This window comes from Telopea speciosissima, chromosome 1 (genome assembly GCF_018873765.1).
Source record: "Telopea speciosissima isolate NSW1024214 ecotype Mountain lineage chromosome 1, Tspe_v1, whole genome shotgun sequence".
Classification (NCBI taxonomy): domain Eukaryota; kingdom Viridiplantae; phylum Streptophyta; class Magnoliopsida; order Proteales; family Proteaceae; genus Telopea; species Telopea speciosissima.
Window position 1 is genome coordinate 83919992 of NC_057916.1, and position 19055 is coordinate 83939046.

Sequence of the window (19055 nt, forward strand, 5' to 3'; positions counted from 1 at the left end):
CTTGCTGCTTTTGCTGGAACAATACTGAAGACTTGGATCACCTCTTCTTTGACTGCCTACTGCTTCTGTCATCTGGAAAGGTATCTTGTCCAAGTGGTTGCCTTCTCGCAGAAGAATTCTCCCTTTCTCAAGGGAATGGATCTAGATTGACATGACCTTTGCGGGCCATTCTATTTGTGACACAATAGGCAGATTAGCTTTTTGTGCAACTCTCAACCACATTTGGATGGAGCGCAATATCAGGAAATGGACCTCCAACTCTCGCTCCTACCAGAAGATTTGGGATTCCATTTCCTTCGAAATCAAAGCAAAGTGTTAATGCTAGCTCCTCCCTCTTGTTGTTCGGACACCCCAAAGAACAAGCTCATCGTTGATTCCTAGGGTTTATCTAATGTTTCTTTAGTTGCTACAGCTGGCCTTAGCTAAGCTTGGGTTGTGCTTTTATTTTTTTCTTCTTCCCCTCGGGGCCCCTTGTGTTTTCTTCCTTTTGGTAATAATATTCTTATTCACCCAAAAAAAACACAACCAATTACAACCCAAAACATTCTCTTCTCTCTTCTCTCTTCTCTTGCCATCTTCTTCCTCCAACTTCTTCTTTCTCTCTTACTTACCTTCTTAACCTAAAATCTAACTTGGTATCAAAGCCTTAAGGTTTGAGAGTCGAATCTATCTTCTTGCTTCCATTCTTTCCTTCTCTTTGAAACCCTAGGAACAAAGGGTTTCAAGGAGAAGCTCCCTATGTAAGAAATCTGTTGAAAGGAGCATGAAATAGGTTTAATATAACCTATCCTTGTGTTTGCAATTGCTGTTTGAGCTCAGATGAAGCTCTCTTGATGATTTGAAGCCTGTCTATCGACTGCTAGAGTTACCGCCAGCTCTAGCTTGAAGTTTTTGTAGCTCTGTCTCTCTCGGCATGGGTTTGAGGCTTGGAATGGAGCACTAGAATTGCCCAAGGGTGCTTGTCAAGGTCCATGTGTCCCTTCTTGCTGTTTGAAGGCTCTATGTGAGCACAACTCTTTTTTTGTGGAGCTCTGTTTTCTACCCAGGTACAGCCGAGAATGTCTGAGCTCTGTTTTTCTTGGACTTATTGTTGAGTATACAGCCTTTGTGAAGTTTTTGAACTTGTTTATGATTGATGATACCTCTTGGAGAATATTAGGGTGAAGTATTCTCAAGCTGTCTCTGTTCTTTTCTTGTCTTTAAAGGTATACTGGTAGTGCACCACACTTGAGAGGATGAAGATCCAAGCAAGATATCATCTTAGAAAGGGCAAATACACCACAAGCCCGACTGGAATCTTACATATATACAACCAAGGTAGAGGATATACACTGTACACATATGGTACAATGGTGCATGTGACTATTTTATTATCGTCTCCTGCTCCCTGCCCGGTATAGTGGTCCAGTTCCACTCATATGGGCCGGAAATGACAATCTAACCCCCTGCCCGAGGGAGGTTAAAACGTCATTTCCATCTCCCTATGAGTGGAACTGGATCACTGTACTAGGCAGGGAACAGGACAGGAAAAAAAATCATTTTGTAAGTTGGTCTAGTTTGGGGTGTACTAGTTTCTTCTTTAGTGTAATATTATATTTGAGAAAAAAAAAACAAAAAACAGATTAAGGTTGTGTTTGGTGTGTATTCTTGAAATGCATTCTGGGTCGATTTCGTATTCTTGGATCATTTGGGTTTAGAAAAACGTCTTGAATTTCCTAAAGCAAGATTGATCGATTTTGCATTATGTCATTTGATGTTATGGATGTGTTTAGTTGTTTGATTTTATTATTAATTGTTTTGTTTTTTTGGTAAGAAAATGGGTCATGTTTTAACTTGTCATTTTTTTGTATTACACGTGTCTTTTAACATGACACTATCCATTGCTACCTTAGATTTATTTAGGGGGAATTTCCTAGATCTACTAGATTAAAAAAACATTTACAAAACCAATAGGAGTAAATTATGTTTTACATTCATAAGTTACTTGTGTTAAAAAAATTTACCAAACCCCCATGTGAGTAAAAAAAGTTATATGAATAACCCAAAATGCCCCAACATCCTTCTCTCTCCTTCTTCTTCCCGACGGAACCAACCACTCTCTCCTGCAACCACTCTCTTGATCCCCCTCCCCTGCAATCCCGCCCCACTCTATAAATTGTCTAGAAAGCTACTAATCCTCATCGTATGCAAGCGACAATCTCGATATGGGCACAAAAGATAATCGAAAAGAACAAGAACAAGAACCAAGGTTGTTAGATCTGAAAACCCTGAAAGTGATTTCTGTTATCGATAGAGGAGCGAAAGGTGTAGCTTTTCTTGTTAGAAATGAAGATACAGGGGAAAATCTAGCTTTGAAGGTAATCTTGAAGGCTTTGATCGAGAAGAAGAATAAAGAAAATGGAGATAAAGAAGATGGATCTTCTTCTGTTTACAAACGAATCTGGTTCGAACAAGATGTGTTGAAGTCGTTTCAGCATCCATTGCTTCCGAGACTGAAAGGATATGTGGAAACAGATAAGATTATTGGTTTGGCCATGGATTACTGTCCCGATGGAGATCTTAATTCTCTTCGAAAGAAACAGACTGAGAAGGGTGAGGCGGGATTGCAGGGGAGGCGGATCAAGGGAGTGGTTGGTTCCGTCGGGAGAAGAAGAAGGAGAGAGAAGGATGTTGGGGCATTTTGGGTTATTCATTTAACCTTTTTTACTTACATGGGGGTTTGGTAAATCTTTTAAACTCAAGTAACTTATGAATGTAAAATATAATTTACTGCTACTGATTTTGTAAATCTTTTTTTAATCTAGTAGATCTAGGAAATTCCCCCCATTTATTTAACGTGCAAAACAAAACCTACCTAGTTCTTCCATTTTTTTTCCTTTTTAATTTTAAGACTGCATTTATTTCTGATTTTTATGAGATTTGTTGAAAATAAATACTAAATTTAAAAATGAGTAAGAAAAAAAAAACTATTTTACTGAACTACAAGACAAAAATTGGAAACCAATATCTATTTTAAAATACTAGAATATGGGAAAATGAAAAATCATTTCCAATTTAACAAAATTTGTATCTATTTTTGTATTAAATTTGAAAATTAAGAAGCTCTAACTCTCTTCCTAAGTCAAGTAATGTAGGGAAAATATCAATGGGGAGGCCGGATGGTAGTATCAAGAAAAGAATTGGCTGATACGAAGATGGTAGTAATAAGAAAAGAATTGGCTGATACGACCAATCTGATACCAAATCCTAAAATCGTGGTAAAAATGGTAGTAATACTTGTATTCCATAGAAAGGTGGTTGTATGAGTGTGCAACACTGATGTTGATGAATCTATTTCCTTTCAGGTTTCATGTCTAACCACTCTTATCGTCAGCTGGATTTAATAAATTCCGATCATTTTTAAAAAAAACTTGTTGGAATTTATTTCAACGAGAAGATTTGTTATCCCTTTGATATAATAAATTTCTTATAATTGAGATATAATAAAAAAAAAAAAGGAAAATTACACTGCCACCCCCTGAGGTTTGTGCACAAAACCCTCTATCTTCTCCAGAAACTCCACTGTCCTCTCTGGCAATCTGCAAGGGAGGAATTCTCTAAAGGTGGAATATGGATTCGAGTTCCCAGCTATTCCAGGCTGTTGCAGCACAGACATCTTAGCGACCCTACTGCACGGAACCCTCTTCTCCTTTCCCATAAAAACGACTACTCCTGTCAATTGACTTTTTTCATTGCAAGTTGTTAAATGATTCTGGATAATAGGTTATAGGATGTAGAAAACAGTGAGAAACGATTGTATCTTATTTTTGAATATCTAGATCTGGATTTGAAGAAGCACATGGATTCGTGTCCAGAGCTTGCTAAGAATCCGCATTTAATAAAAGTGAATGAGATCTTTCCCCTCTGTAGAGCGCCTTGTTGCCTAGGTGTCCCTCCACCTTGGGTTGCCTTCACAACTATGGTTTGAAGAAAAAACTTACTTTTTCAAACATATTCAACTGCCACATTGTGAGATTTGGTGTACATTTGTAAGTGGGAATTTGCCATTACGACTACTCCTGTCTTCTTCACTCCTCTGTTCTCACCGGCTAAACAAGAAGACTCACCACAGTGAAGAAGAGAAGATCGCTCTTTTTTTTTAAGTCTATTTAGCAAACACTCGTCGGAAGGACACATGGATCCCTGTCCTTTTGTGCAACTTCTCATCGGAAATCTTGCTCTGAAGATCCCGGTTTCCTGATTGTCAAACTCAAACCCTTGCTGCCAATTTCGACTTGAGCAAAGCAGATCTGGAGAAGCTTACTGCCAAGTCCATTTTTGTTGCGAAGCCTTGTCTTAAGATTTCTATCTACACTGGTCGTAGAGGTACTACCTGCGGTGTTAACTCTAGGAGACTCTTGGGGAAGGTTTCGATGCCCTTGGATCGGGGAGGGGAGGGTGGGGTGTGGTGGTGGTGGTGGTGGTGGTGGTGTTGGTGTTAGGTTGCAGGGGGTAGGGGCGGGTGGGTTGGGTTGCAACAGGTGGTGGGGCCAGTGGGGTTGCAGAAAAGAAGGAGAAGGAGAAGGATGGTGATGGGGTGGGCCCCATTAAGTCTATTTCAAAGGTAAAATTAGGAAAAAGAACAAAATTGAACAATTAGGGGTATTTTAGTCATTTTAAGCCATGAATTACCAACACCGTACACTTAACGGGAATGATATAATGGAATGGGGCTGTCTGTAACAACTAACCAAACCTTAGGGGGTGTGGCTGTATAATTTAAAAACGTAGGGGGTTATTCAATATTTAATACAAACCTCAGGGGGTGGCAGTGTAATTTATCCTAAAAAAAATACTTACAAACGTGCTACACAATAATGACTCTTCAGAATGACATATACGTCGCTTTCGAATTATTTTCCAACTCTTTTTCTATCCCTGATTTTAAAGAACTTTTGAGAATATACATGTGAAATGACTTGACGTAACTTCTTATCCTTATTAGAGAATTTTGAATATATACATGTGAAATGACCAGATGGAACTTATGAGTTCACTATTTTGATTACAATTAGTTGCACTAAAAAGGGATTGAGTTCATTGTCCGACTGCGTATCGTATGCTAGCGTATCCCTATGTCGATATCTCTCCTCAGTCCTCACACAATAGGGGCTAGATATGTCATTTCATATGAGGGAGGAATAGATAGACATAGGGAGGCGCTAGCGTATGCTACGTAGCCAGACAAGAAACATTATCCCTTAAAATAAATAAGTCAAAAGAACATGTTGTTTTAAATGGTTTTATTTAATAAGTTTCAACCATATCTTTCTTTTGAAATTGTTCTTTCCTTCCCACATAATTTGAACTTTTTATTTTCTTGTGTTTTGTTTTTTGGGAATGCACTTCTATCGTAAAATGTTTAGTCCCACATTAGAAGTGGATGACAAAGAAGAGTAAATTACACGTCACCCCTGGTTTTCAAATGAAACTCAAATCACCCCTTGGTTTTTTAAAATACTCATCCGTCCCCCTCTACAGTAACGTTGTTAGTCTGATGTTAGTTATTGGAGTGAAAGGAGTATTTTACCTTTGTACTAAAACATTAGAATTAAATTTACAATACTACCCTTCAAAATCTATATTTGGATGTTAAGGATAGTTTAGGGATTTAAATTTATTTTACTGGCTGACATCATCACTTAACAACATACAACTAACGGTAGGGACTAATTTATCATATTGGGGTCTAATACAGGGGGTGATTTGAGTATTTTCAAAAACCAGGGGATGATTTGAGTTTCGTTTGAAAACCCGGGGATGACGTGTAATTTACAGATTATCAATGTAAGAACCGGATTCTCAATTCCCTCTCTAATGAACTCTATGGAGTCTACGCTTTCTATGATTATGCCTCAACTATTTGGAATGCATTAGACAAAAAATATCCATTAGAGGATGCAAGCAAGAAGAAGTACATTGTGGCAAATTTTCTTGAATTTGCAATAAAGGATGACAAGAGTATATCTGTTAAATAGATGAATACCAAATCCTAGTGGTGAAACTAGCCAAGGTAAGATTGGTTTTACTAGATGATTTTATCGTTGACTCATTAATAGAGAAGTGCCATCATCATCATGGGGTAAGTTCAAAATTAATATGAAGCACTTCAAGAGAAATTGCAGAAATAGAAAGAAGAAAGATTTCAACAAAGCTAACGTCAACTTAACGGAAGCAGACTTCTCTTGAAGTTGTGGTGACTAAGGTACTTTTGGTTGAAAAAACAAAATAATGGATCATCGATAGTGGTGCTACCAAGCACATCAGTTGGGATTGAAATGCTTTTATCAACTATTCAACAGTTGATACAAGAGAATAGGTTTTTATTAGTAATGTCCAAACATCTCAAGTCCGAAGAAAGGGACAAGTCCAGTTGATCGAAGTTAACTTCAGAAAAAGGACCTAATCCTCAAAGATGGACTGGATGTGCCGGACATAAGGTGAAATCTCATTCTAATGATCTCCTAAATAAGGCAGGATTTGGGGTGTCATTTGAACATACAAGGCAATCATCACCAAGAACAATGTATTTGTTCGGAAGTGATATACTTCAAATGGTCTCTTTGTACTAAATGTGGATTCTGTAATTAATGAAATTCCTAGTAGTTATTCTTATTTGGTTGAGTCTTATGATATATGGTATGGTTACGACATTGTAATGCTTCTTACATTAAAAATATTCTTTGTAAGCATGGTTTGATTGAAGATGATATAGATTCTTCACTGGCTAAATGTTTTACTTGTGCGGAGGTTAAATTTACTAAAAAACCTCACATGTCCGTAGAAAAGAAAAATGAACTCTTGGAATTAGTCCATAATGACTTGGGTGACTTAAGTCACGTGAATCAAGAGGAAGTAAAAATGTACTTTGTTACCTTTATTGATGACTTTTCTAGATATAATAAGGCATATCTTCTTTGGACTAAAGATGAAGCTAATAATGCATTTATATCTTATAAGACTGAGGTTGGAAATTAGTTGGGAAAGAAAATCAAAAGACTAAGAACTGATGGAAGGACAGAATACGATATATCTCAATATTGTGAAGAAAATGGAACAATATATGAAACTACTGCCCCTTATCAACCTTAATCTAATGGAGTTGCTGAAAGGAAGAATCGTTCTCCAAAAGAGACAATGAACTCCATGTTCATTAGTTTAGGTTTACCCATGAACTTGTGGGGTGAAGTAATTCTGCCTGCATGCTTTGTCCTAAACAGAATACCACATAGAAAGACTGGTTTTATACCATTTGAACAATGACATGGTAGGAAGCCTAACTTTAAACATTTAAAGGTGTGAGACTGTTTGGCTAATGTGGAAATTCCAAAACCTAAGAAAAAGGAACTTGGACCAAAGACTCATGATTGTGTTTTCATTGGATATGCACATTATAGTGTAGCATTTAAGTTTTTGTTGTAATTAAAACTTTGGATGGTATTACTTATGCTAATACTATAATTGAATCTAGAAATGCTATTTTCTTTGAAAATTTATTTTCATTGCGAAAAAGATCTACCTAGTAATTATACATCTATGCCAAATGAATCTATCTCAGTTGAAAAAGCCAAATGAATCTATCTCAGTTGAAAAAGTGAATGATAAAAATACGAGATCAAAACATGGAGCATCTAATGGTGAAATTGAACCAGAGAGGGGTAAGAAGCAAGAACAAAACCCAATACGGGTGGTGGCATGTTCACATATTTAATTGGCAATGATCCTGTGACATACCAACAAACCATCACTTCTCCAGATTTTGTTTTTTACAAACAAAAAATAAAGAGTGAATTAGCATGATTGCCCTTTTGCCAGGGCCGTTTGGTTTGGAAGTGCATTATTGTACTCTCCACCATCTGATCTGAACCCAAAAAATATCAGTTTGGTTGGATAGCTAGACCTCTTTATTTCATCGTGATAAGAGGTTAACGTGGGATTCTCTTTCTTGTGCTACTTTCATATGCTTGTATATTTGGCGGCTAAGGAATGACCTTGTATTCAATACCAAGTCATGGACTCCCGATGAAGTTATATCTATGGTTGAGAAAGCATATTCTGAGTATCTTTTGCCAATGTCTGCCCCTCCGAGGACCAATTCTTTCGCCATATCTGATCAGGATTTGGGTATCAAGAAGTGGAGTCCACCTCCTTTGGGTTACACAAAGGTTAATTGTGATGCAGCCATGTTGCATGGAGGTTCAAAAGGTGGTATTGGATATATCTTTTGGGATTATAGAGGGTGGAAACAGAAGGCCATTTCAGTTCCCTATTGCCTTACCTCGGTTGCTCAAGGAGAAGCCTTAGCTATTCACTTGCGTTATTTTAGGCCCTCGAGTCTGGGTACAACCAACTTTAAGTTGAATCGGATAGCAAGGAGATCGTCTCCTACATTCTTGAACCGCACCGGATCCCACTGCTAAATGTAGTAGCTATTATTGATGATGTGAAGTGCCTCTCTACTTCTTTTGTTTTGATTTTGTTTTAGTGTATTCCACAGGCTCTGAATGTTGTAGTAGATGCCCTGGCTTGAAAGGCCCTGTCTATCATGTTGTAGACACTGAATTTTGTCACCCCCCAGTGATGATGACAACAGGACACGAACATATATCGGTATCTCTCTCAAGAAGGACTCTTACCCCTACACCCAAGCCATATCAGCCTCACAACCCTAGAAATGATTTGTAAGACCCTTTTACTAAATGCTGAAGGAGGTACTGCTCACTTTCCCCGACCACGGTAGCGCCGTGGAAAAGGACGAATCTGTAGACTCACATCATGCAGATGATGTCATCGACGGCACCGTGTGATTCTGCTCCACAATGCCACCGTTATGGGGTATCCCTATAAATAGGAGGTCCCCCACCCTCAAATAAGGAAGAAAAGAGGGAGGAGAGACCCCCTCCGCCCCGATTTCTGAGCCTTTTGACAGCCCTTCTCCCATTTTGTCCCTTTTCTAGTGTGGGAGCCACCCTGACGATAGCGGTGGGTAGATCCGTCGATTCCCCCGCCTAAAGAGTGGTCTCTATCAACCCCCTTTTAGTTGTTACTCTGTCCGCATACAGATAATGAAGAAGCCTTCATTACAATTATTATTCTGTCCGCACACAGATAACGAAGAAGCCTTCATTACAGCTGTTATTCTGTCCGCCTATAGATAATAAAGGTCTCATTCATAGTTGTTACTCTGTCTGAGTCCAAGTAACGAAGATCCTATATACAGTCGTTACTCTGCTCGAAGTCTAGCGAAATTCCTTTTTTCTAGCCATTACTCTGTCTGACAAGAGAGAGGCAAATCGATCGTCCGTCTCCACCTGAGCCGGGAGGCAACTGTAATTTTGCATTTTCCACTTTTTGAGTAAAGGTATATTTTCATATCATCCTCTATTTAATACAATGTAAACCATTAAAGTAGTTCACTTAAGTGTACATAGTAAATGATTTTTCTAGCCATTGTTTTTATTTCTTTTTCTTTCCTTCTTCTTCTCCTTCTGCTGTTTTTTGTCGTCGCCGCCGCCACCACCAGCACCACCACCATCTCAGGCCTCCATCTCTCTCTCTTACTCTCCCTCCCCTGCAACCCCCCACCACCCTCTCTAGTCTCCCCCGCCCCACCATGCTCTCACAATTCAACCCCATACACAGGTGCACTTTCCCTTTCCCTTTTCTCTATTTTCTCCTTGCTTCTTCTTCTTCTTCTCCCTTTCGCATACCTTGAAACCTCTCCCATAAAAAGGTGGGTTTATTTTTAAGACATTGAACCGAGAAGTATAATTTTTTCATAATTTTTGAAAGCAAATAACTGAATCCCGAAGATCCAACCAAAACCCACCATCATAAACCAAAATCCAAACTGGGTTTCCAATTTTAAGTTTAATTAACATCTCATTCTTATCTTTTTGGCTGTTATGGCACTGGGTAGACCTGCAACAGAGTAGGTTTGAAAAACCCCAATCTCTTATCCATTCTCTTTCAAAGTTGGGACAAGGGTGTCACACCTTTGTGCGATCCAAGCCCTAAATTTGAAAAAAGAAATAAAAAGACAAAGGAGGAAAAGATGAAGATCTCAGACGTCTGCCGGCAATTTGACGCAATGGAGTAGAGATCGACCAGATCAGACGTCTGATTTGCTTCCCTAGTTCCATTCAAAGGCCATGAATCTTTCTCTTCTTCCTGAAATCGGGCCCGATGGCCTCGCCAGAGAAGCCCCTGATACTGCCTACACCGAGAAGAGGTGAGATGAGAGCAGTGAAGCAACAAAAGAATGCCGGTTACTTCTCTCGCTCCGCTGCAACCCCGCCACTAGGGGTGTCAATTCTAGGCCCGATTGAGCCCGCCCGGTTAAAGCCCGGCCCAATTACTAAACGTATCGGGCTTAAGCCCGACATGTTTAGTAATCGGGGGGTCCCGGTCTGGGGTCCTAGCCCATCGGGTGCCAGACCGGACCGACCGATTCCAGGCCCGACCTAGACCGCCTTGTTGCAGCCCGACCCAGCCCGACCCTTTAACTTATAAACTTCCCCTCCCCTTCCCTCCAAATTTCCTTTTTTTTATTTGTTTTTTGTTGGTCTTTGACATTTGTTGGTTAGATTAGATACACTTAACGTAGGTGAGATGAGACTTAGTTTTAGTTTTTAGATCTTACTTTGTTAGATGTGTTTCTATTTGGTGTTGAGTTCCTATTTTTTTATTACCCTCTACTTAGTTTGTTAGAAGTGTTTCTATTCGGTATTGTGCTGCTATTATTTTTTCCTCTACTTACTTTGTTAGATGTGCTTCTATTCAGTGTTCTGCTACTATTTTAGTTGGGATAAGTTTTATTTGATTTTGAGTTGAGGTGTACAGTGAGTGCCCAACAGTGTGATGGCTTGAACTTAAAATTCTGATTGCATGTCAATTAGTAAGCCCACATCGTTTAGAGACCGTTTAGAGTTAAACGGCTCATTAGCCAGTTTTGGACCCGGTTTAGGCACGTTTATCCCGAATAAGGTTGCCCCGGTTAAAGACCGAACACCGATCGACCGAAATGAAACCGTACTATGCCCGCCCAAGGCAAGCCCGAATGCCTAAACGGTCGGACACGATGCAACCTATAAAATTGGTGACGCCCGGCTAGGCCCGACTGAGACCGATCGAGCCCGATCGGTTGACACCCCTACCCGCCACCACCCTCTCCAGTCTCCCCCGCCCCACATCGGACAAATCCAGCTCTTCAATCATCTTCTTCAGATCCAATTTCACACTGGAAGCCATTGTTCATCTGGGTTTGAAACCCTAATCCATTACATCCAAGGCCAACACCAGAATCAGTTTCCGAAAGCTACGAACAATTCGTTTTATAGCGGACTATTATCAGACTTACAGCGGCGTCGATCTAAGGGGTTCAGCCTCTGCTCCAAATAATTCGTTTTACAGCTTTATTTGAAGGGTTTTATTTTTGGTGAAAAATAGAATGGGGTTGGGTTTTTTATGTTTTTAGTGTAAAGGGTAGTTTAGTCATTTTTATTTAACTCAGTTAACCCTGTTAGTATTTTTTGGCAAAAATTGATATTTTGACCTTTAATAAGGTGACATTAATTTAACGGGCTATCGGAGGGGGTGGTGTCAATGAAAATTTCCCTATAAATTATTGGCTTATTGAATATCGATTCTAAGAATTTTTAGGAATTTTTTTTTTAGGTAGAAAAAATATAAATTCTAGGACTCATTCCATGATATCGATTTCCAATTTAAAATCCTTTTGGTTCGACAAGAATTCTGTAAAATACCGCGTGGTGATTACCCAGATTCCTATTACCCGAAAACAAGCAAAAACACACACACCGCCTTACTGTTTTTGTTGGTAAATACCTCCTTACCTTAATTGACACGAATTCGCACGAGTCCGGAACTACAGATTGCGTGTCTTTGACGCAACAATCTCTAGATATTTCTACCCAAAAAAATAATAAAACCACCTCTAGATATTTTATCTCAACGGTTTTTTCTTCTCTGTTCCAAATTAACTTTCCTTTTTCTCTTTTCCCTCCTCAACGGTCTTTTCTTCTCTGTTTCAAATCAACTTTCCTTTTTCTCTTTTCCCTCCTCTTTCTTTCGCTTTCTCTCACACGATCACTCACAGGTAAGCATTCAGCGCCTGTATATAACCGCTTCTTCGTCAGCGGCGCTGCTCAGAGCTTCTAGGGTTCGTTTCTTACCATCCTTATTCTTGCCTTCCATCTCTAGAATCCGAACTTCTCCTCTTCCTCGCTCCTCATCTCCTTCTCTCATCAAAGCCCGATCACTTTGCTTCTCCACTGCTATCAGTTCCATCCGATCCTCGGTTCCTCGCTGGAGCCACGGTGCCGATTGGAGATCTCCAGCTAGTCTTAGGGCTCAGACCAGGATTGCTGCTCCTGTGATTGAGCGCTTTCAGCGCAAGATCGCTACTATGGGTACGACTTAAAGGCATGGTATGCATATTTTTGTGCCTTTTAATTATAAAAAATGTGGCTCCTAGCTACAATAATTCCAGTTACCTGAGTCCAATCTTGTTATGACATGGTGTTTTTTTGACATTCAAATTCAAGAGTGCTGGTGCATAAACCTGTTAATATGTGATTCTGTTGGATACTGTTTTCTGAAGGCTCCGCAAAGAGTCACTACAACCAAAAAGGTTAAATTGAATGCTTCGAATATCTAGGAACATGTTCTCGTTCTATTGTCATCCTGGTAATCGTTAATGTATTTGTAATCCTGTGACAGGTTATCCGTTGAAAAATATCCAGGAAATCAAATGCTTGGTTGTCGAGAGATAGTGGATGGGAAGGTATATCTTTATTGTGGATTATTGACTGCTGCTCCTGCCCTCCTCACATATTCTTCACTTCTCCAATAAAATATATCTGTTACTTTTCTTATGGACCGAGATTTCCTAAACGGCTGTTTAGGATGGAATCTCCTTAATGGGCACGTAGTTCTTCCACATGGCAGGTCAGATGGGATTGAAATTTTGGAACTGGCTCAACTTATATGATACCGTCGGTATTCATTTTGCACGTTTTCTATAGATTTGTTTATACATGTCCATTTACCCATAAAGTTGCTTATGTTGTGGTACAAATTGTGAAGTTTGGGTCTGCTAAAAACTGTAGTTGATTAAAATTTGATTATTTTATTTTGTGATTTAGGTGCTGGTGCTGTGGAATATATTATATGCCATGCCGAGGTTTCAATTGTGTTCGCAGAAGAAAAGAAAATCCCAGAGGTAGATGATATTCTATTTTAGCATTTCAGTTCTGGAATAAGTTGGTTTGAAAAGGTTTGTGGGGAATGTTTTTGCTTGTGTAGCTATTTGTTCGTATGTATTACAAAAGCTGAAAATTTTAGCCAAATTGAGAGCTTATGTGGCTATAGGAATTTGGTTCTATTTAAATTCAAAACGATCCATTGACCATTTACAGGAGTATCATTCTTACCATGGTTTTTTTGTGTAATAAATATTTACTTTTTTTAGATTTGAGAAGTGATAACACATGATATCAATGCACTTTGCAATTGTAAATTCATATTTCCCTCTTTTCAGGTATTGAAAACATTTCCGATGACAACAGAAAAGTTGAAGAGTAAGTCAAATTCGTTCATTTCTATCCCATATTTGATGCTTTTTGTGTTAAAGCTATTGGTATTTTTGTTTCTCTTTTGTAGCAATTGTGAGTTTTGGCAAGGTTACACCTGAACAAAGAGGAGGTTGAGAAGTTTGGTTTAGCAATATATTCATGGGATGAATTTTTGCAACTGGTTTGCTGATTGGTTCAAATTATAAATCTTATGATTTGCAATCATTTTATGTAATCATAGTGAATTTCCTCACAGGAGATCTTTCTTTGTATGCTTTTTGAATGCTTTCTTTGTAGCAGTATTTTGTAATAGCTATTTCATCTCCATTAATTTCTTGTTAATTTTCAACTTATTTAATCCAGAGGATCAAGGAAGAGTCAGTTTTAAAATTGCTAGTTAAATGGGTAGTTTCGAGTTAAGCTTGGGTGATGTTTCTTGACTTAATACAAAAGTTCTATGTTGCCACTTCTTCTTTCGGATTTCTTATGCATAGAACTGATTTTGATTTCAATTTTTACTATGTTTTATCAACAGGGAGATGGTAAGGAATTTGATCTTCCAACGAAAAAGCTGTCTGACATTTGTACAATTATGTATACGAGTGGAACAACTGGTGACCCCAAGGGAGTACTGATCTCCAAGAATGCAATTGCTACTCTTTTAGCGGGTATAGGACAAATGTTACAGAGTGTGAATGAAAAGGTGAAGTCATAATCAATTTATTCTTTTCCTTTCCTTTGTGTCATGTGGGAGAACAGAAATGGAAACACTTTTGCAACTTTATCAGTTTCTCATGAACTTTCATTTTTGAAAGTGTTGCAGTTGACTCCAGATGATGTTTTTATGTCTTACCTTCCTCTGGCTCATATCTTTGATCGGGTAGTTGAGGAGCTGTTTATTCATAAGGGTGGTTCAATAGGATTTTGGCGTGGGGTAAGTTGATTACAGTATACTATATTACCTAGTCAGAATTCAATTTCCTATAAAGATTAACTTTTTTTTTTGAGGAAAAAGAAAATAGATTTATCATTTACCTAGAAAGATTCCTACTTATAATTGATTGTTTTTCATCTTCAGGATGTCAAATTAATGATTGAAGACCTTGGGGAGCTAAAACCAACTCTATTCTGCTCTGTTCCACGTGTACTGGATAGGATCTATTCAGGTGAAATTTGGAAGAAAAATTATGCCTTCTCTGCTTTTCTAGTAGATATGCACAGAAAGTATCTGCCGATTATTTGCTGGAGGAATGCTAGAAACTCTTATGTGCTGGCATTGTAATTCAAATTCCTTGGTCCTGTTTCTCTTTGCTGATGGTCCATTGGTTACAGAAGATGAGATAAATACATATTCACATTCTTAGCTCTTTTTCTATAATTTTGACAGGTCTGAGAGAGAAGGTATCTTCTGGGGGTTTCTTAAAGGGCAAATTGTTTAACTTTGCATACTCATTGTAAGTTTCTACTCATTGTTTCAAATGTTCAATACTGTAACTCTCTGTTATGTCGCGACATAGTTGGCTGCCCATTGACTCCCAAGTTTTTTGCCTGTGTGTGTAAACGGTAATTTTACCACTGCATAAGAAAGCTTTTTCAAAGAGGATAACCAGTGTCTTCAGCACTGAGACTGCTCCTGAGCACAAACACTTGCAAATAAGTGGACACATGATAGGCAAGCAATTCCGGACCAACATTTAATTGGTCCTGCCGAGGAGATCTACTTGGCCTAGAAGCAATCAATCAGATGGTCTCCATCATCCAATTTTAGTCTTCCATTTACAGTAGAAAACACCCACATATGTGTTCCAGAAAAGTCGGCAGATTAGATGGTCAAAGATAGCTGATTATTGTTGCCCATTCATTAATATTTCCTTATCAACAACATATTTGACACATGTCCAGATTTTCTGGTTAGGGACCAATGTTTATGCATCCTACCTTTTATCTGCATTTGTTCTGTCTTAACTTCTCAAATTGAAGCCCGCGCAATTCTATTGGAGCAGGATTTCTATAGCCGTCCTGAAGTAGTTGTGATAAGGCTTAGTTCAGTTCAGTTTTGGGTTGGGTGGTCTTTGTTGAATGCCTTTGAACTTCGTAGAAATATATTGTAGGAGCAGTTCAAGTCTTGAAGATGTTCCTACAAAAATAATACCACCAATGTCACTCATGGTTCTGTTTATAACCAGTTGTTTGCAGTTCATTTTTATTTACTCCATAATGTTTCTGTGCTAATATGAAACTAATGTTAAATTTTATTGTGTTTCTTTTGATTTCTCCTGGGAAGTGAATGTTAGTGCATTAACTTTTCATGTCTAGTTTTTAACCTACAACATACTAATGTTGCAGCAAACTAAATAACATGAAGAAGGGGCTTGCACATGAAGAGGCCTCCCTACTTAGTGACAAAATTGTTTTTAGCAAGGTATTGGAAGTGGAAAATTGTATTTTTTCTAATTTCCTGCTTACTTTTGCTAGAGAGCTTTCCAAAATTTACTTAGAACTCTTGATGATTTTCATGACTTCGGCAGGTATAGCAAGGTTTAGGAGGGAATGTATGTCTCATTTTATTTGGGGCTGCTCCTCTTGCAAATCATGTTGAAGCTTATCTACGTGTGGTGTCATGTACCCATGTCTTGCAAGGATATGGTACGTGGTATTTTGAGAACTTATGTTGTTGAAACCCATTCTCCCCTATTTTTTATGTGCTATTCGATTGCATCGGTTTCAATTACCATGGCAGTTCCTACTAACTAGTAATGGTATCTGACTCGTCAAAAAAAGAGAGGGCAAAAAAAGTTAGTAATGTTATCTGCTGAGAGCTTGACGCTTTCCTGTCCAAGTGAAATGTACACTTGTTGCATGTAAAAAGAACATACAATAATGAGCTTGAAATTTTCAGTCAATATGGAAACTCAGAGAGCCATCTAGATTCTTTTATATCTTATCGTACTTCCTGTGCATTCTCTTTTCTACCTAATATTTGCCTTATAATCATATTTTATTTTTAGGGAGAGGGTTGGGCACGCCGCTGGCTTTCCTGGAGCTAGCGGCTGTGCCCAATGGAGAGGGTGGGATGGGATGGTAGGGGGGTCATTTCCTTAGGGGGTGGGAGTGACACAGACTCATGCTGGGCAAAGTGCCGGCGTGCCCAGCCTTTACCCTTATTTTTTTTTTGAACTACATATATTTCAGGGTTATGGATATGGTTGTTTTCACATATGCATTTTATTGTCGTGGATTTACTTATGAATTTAACCTCTGTAATCATTCAAGCACATGAAATCTAAACCTCTTTTAGTCTTACATATTCAAGTGTATTTTTGGACCACCGGGCTTTTACATTACACTGCTATTTTAGGACTAATCTTTTTCTAATACACCCATGAATTGGATATACATAGGTGCATGATTCTTGGGCATCTATGTGCATCTAAGTTCTGTTTCAATATTACCTCTAATGCTTCACTTCCCCAATATGTCAGCCCATGAGCATGGTATTACCTGGTGTTGTTGGGATCAAGTTGACTGGAAAGTTCCTAGATGGAGTCACAGCCACTGACTTAGTTTTAACTGTAACTCAAATGTTGAGGTATTACCTGAATTACCTCTAATGTCACGGTCTTCTTCATCAGCGGCGCTGCTCCGAGTTTCTGGGGTTCGTTTCTTATCATCCTTATCCTTGCCTTCCATCTCTAGAACCCTAACTTCTCCTCTTCCTCGCTCCTCCTCTCCTGCTCTCATCAAAGCCTGATCACTTTGCTTCTCCACTGCTATCCATTTCATCCGATACTCGGTTCCTCGCTGGAGCCATGGTGTCGATTGGAGATCTCCAGCTAGTCTTAGGGCTCAGACCAGGACTGCTGCTCCTGTGATTGAACGCTTTCAGCGCAAGATCGCTACTATGGGTACGAATTTTGACGCAGACCGGTTTTGCAACTTATAATTTCATTCATTTGATGAATTTTATCTTTTGGCTACGCTGTTTCGTTCTTGCTGGAGGATATTTGCTTTAATTTCTGAATAGTATGTTGAAATCGGACCAGATGGATTAAAAATGTGCCTTGGTTGATGAGAGTCCTTATGAATATTCATCACTGATTTATGCTTTTTATGTATTGAGCGAACAACTTAAATTATTGGATTAATTAATCCAACTCAGCGTATATCTAGAGAAAGACGATTTGTATAGATGATTAGATTCTCGAGTTAATACTGTTCCAGGGATCGACATAATTGATTGAGTTCTGTTTGTGAATATGTGTTGGATTAGCTTCTGAGAATGCTTTCAAGGGAAATCTTAATCAGTCTTCCCAAGCCTGGGGGTGGCGAGTTTAGAAAGTACTATAGCCTACCTGCTCTGAATGATCCAAGGATCGGTAAGTGGCATTATTGCTGCTCCCCTTTGTACTTCTGCTCTTTTGTGCAAATTATATATTTTGTCATCCTTTAGGTTGGTCTTGGACTTCTTGATGTTCCTTTTTTCTTCTTTCCCCTCATGAGTTCCCGTTTCTCTTCAGCATTGAAGGATACCTTCTATGTTATGAGGCTATCTCGGATTTGAAGTTTGAAATACTCTGAATTTTTATATTGTTATCAGGTTCCCAAAATCACAATCTCTTAGAAATCCACTCATCTTTACATTGTGTGCGTCACAGATAAGTTGTCGTACTCCATCTGGATCCTTCTTGAATCGGCAATCCGTAACTGTGACAACTTCCAAGTCACCAAGGAAGATGTTATGAGGCTATCTCGGATTTGAAGTTTGAAATACTCTGAATTTTTATATTGTTATCAGGTTTCCAAAATCACAATCTCTTAGAAATCCACTCATCTTTACATTGTGTGCGTCACAGATAAGTTGCCATACTCCATCTGGATCCTTCTTGAATCGGCAATCCGTAACTGTGACAACTTCCAAGTCACCAAGGAAGATGTTGAGAAGATTATTGGGAGAATACTTCTCCCAAACAAGTCGAGATTCCTTTCAAGCCTGCCCGTGTTCTCCTGTAGGTGTTTATCGTTATGCTAATTACGTAGTAGTTTTGGTTTTTGAAGATGTAATTGCATAGTAGTTTTAATTTGTTACATTTCTGCCAAATTTTATGACCTACATTTGTTGGTTAGGATTTTACTGGTTTACCAGCTGTGGTTGACCTTGCTTGCATGAGGGACGCTATGAACAAGCTTGGCAGTGATTCTAGCAAGATTAACCCCTTGGTAGGTGGTGATATTTTTCCTTTTCATTACAATATTTATTCCTTGTAAGTTCTTCGGTGTTGACATCCAAAATCTTCCCCATCATGAAAACAGTGAGGAACTAATAATTATTGAAACAGTGAGGAAATAATTTGATTGAATACCCATTTTGCTATTCTGATTCAGTCATAACTTATAACTTGAGAGGGAGGGAGGGAGAAACGC

At 38.7% G+C, this 19055-nt stretch overlaps 1 long non-coding RNA gene and 1 pseudogene across 1 annotated transcript; both read left to right on the top strand.

The window, feature by feature from the left end:
• LOC122655825 overlaps positions 1–17245 on the top strand; it is a 47108-nt pseudogene extending 29863 nt beyond the window's left edge.
• A 169-nt stretch (positions 17246–17414) lies between these two features.
• On the top strand, positions 17415–18599 carry LOC122648675. The gene is made up of 3 exons (XR_006331117.1): positions 17415–17539; positions 17905–18010; positions 18488–18599. It is a non-coding gene; the product is annotated as an uncharacterized LOC122648675 (long non-coding RNA).
• Positions 18600–19055: the final 456 nt, after the last annotated feature.